The following is a 1,628-nucleotide window of genomic DNA, read 5'->3' as shown; positions in this document are numbered from 1 at the left end:
CAATTCTGGTCAGCTAGTCACTGGCTCCGCTCCCTGATTCAAAGTATAACTTTATTGGGCAGTCTCAGGATTGTCAGAATGCAATCAAAATATTCCACAACAGTTAGTTCTCTGAGCTACCATGGGTTAAGCCTATGGAGGGTCACACTTTGTCTGTCCACCATAGCTCAACAAGGTAGATGATCCCACATTGTGCACTGCCCACCCAGCTAGGGTAGCCGACACCCCCACCTCTAACGTGGGCTTTGCTAGCTGCTGACCTTGAACTTGACTGACAGTTGTTAGCCCCAGCCTGTGTTGCCAGTGTTGACCTGTGTCTTTCTGGGTTAAGTAGATTCTTCTTGGTTCTTCCATTTCCACAATGAGCTTGTATAGCTGTGTCATGGCTGAGAGTTCACTCTATCAGTCACCAAATGTCACTGCAGACTGTTTTGGTTACCTCATATTTAGTTCCTTGTTTACAGAGGCGTCCCAGTTGGGAGTGATTTACAATTTGGTCTGTTACAATTGCATTAGGAGCAGGAGTATATGAAAGTAGGGGCACCGATTGTTTCATTATAGAGGGTAGTCTATGCCCACTTATCCCAGATGTACTTACTCTTGGTGTGTTGCTGAGGAGGAACCAAGAGACTACTTAGCAACAGCAGTCTGTCTTCTCAAACTTCCCCCTGGGTTGGAGGAGGCCTGCATACTTTTCCCATAGTTACCACAATGTGGTCAGGCACTGTGGGATTCTGTGCAACTACAGGCAGACTCACCACAGATGAACTAATGCCAATTCCTACATCACAACTGTGGTGTAAGCTGAACAAACAGCCCGTCAAGACCAACACAACACTGGGGTAGGACCAAGAGCCACACAGCTATAGACTGCCTATTGCCGGGGACTTGTGGCCCAAGATTCCTGCAACCAGCATAAGTGATGCTAGCTGCAATGTTAGGCCAGCATCCTGGAATTCTATGTATTCTCTTGGCATTGAAGCTCTTCCTAAGGCCCTGTGGGCCTGGAAATGAGGTTTCATCTGGAAGCAGAGTTCCAGAGCTATGTCTTGTGTTTATCCTGACCTTTGTAAATAGGTACTTAAAAGCACACTACACTGCCCTTGGCCTCCTAGACTAGATAGCTTATTTACAACCTAGTTACATGACCATGGAGACCTGTAGTTTGGGGAGCGGCATCAGAGTCCACACCATAGCTGGAGGTGATGCAGGCCAACACGGATCTATTCTACCGGGTGCAGGTCTCTTTCTGGTATAAGGGCGGTTTTAGAACCTGTGGGCACCTGCCAAGAGCTGTGCTGTCAGGCTGGAGGAGGGTTGTGGTGGCATTCCCTTACTCACAGTAAGCCACATTATCCCTGGATTTTACCATGGAAAGCCTGGTACTGGGTTTCAAGTCTAAGCCTAGACTTACTGGGTATTAACTAAGGAGGGATCCCTTCACTAAGTGGGAAATGCCTCTGCTGGGCTGCCTGAAGTGGAAGAGGGATGTGGTGGCAAGGGCATGTTTTGTCCTTCTGTTCATTGTCATGCTAAAACCAAGCACTGTGGTCTCTCACTAGATTCCCTTAGCTGCTGAGTGTTTGGTACATGAACTTGGATGTCTGGGGAGATGGTAATTGGAGTGT

Source organism: Mesocricetus auratus, unplaced genomic scaffold (assembly GCF_017639785.1).
Source record: "Mesocricetus auratus isolate SY011 unplaced genomic scaffold, BCM_Maur_2.0 Super-Scaffold_100676, whole genome shotgun sequence".
Lineage (NCBI taxonomy): Eukaryota > Metazoa > Chordata > Mammalia > Rodentia > Cricetidae > Mesocricetus > Mesocricetus auratus.
Note: the sequence above shows the minus strand (reverse complement) of the source record.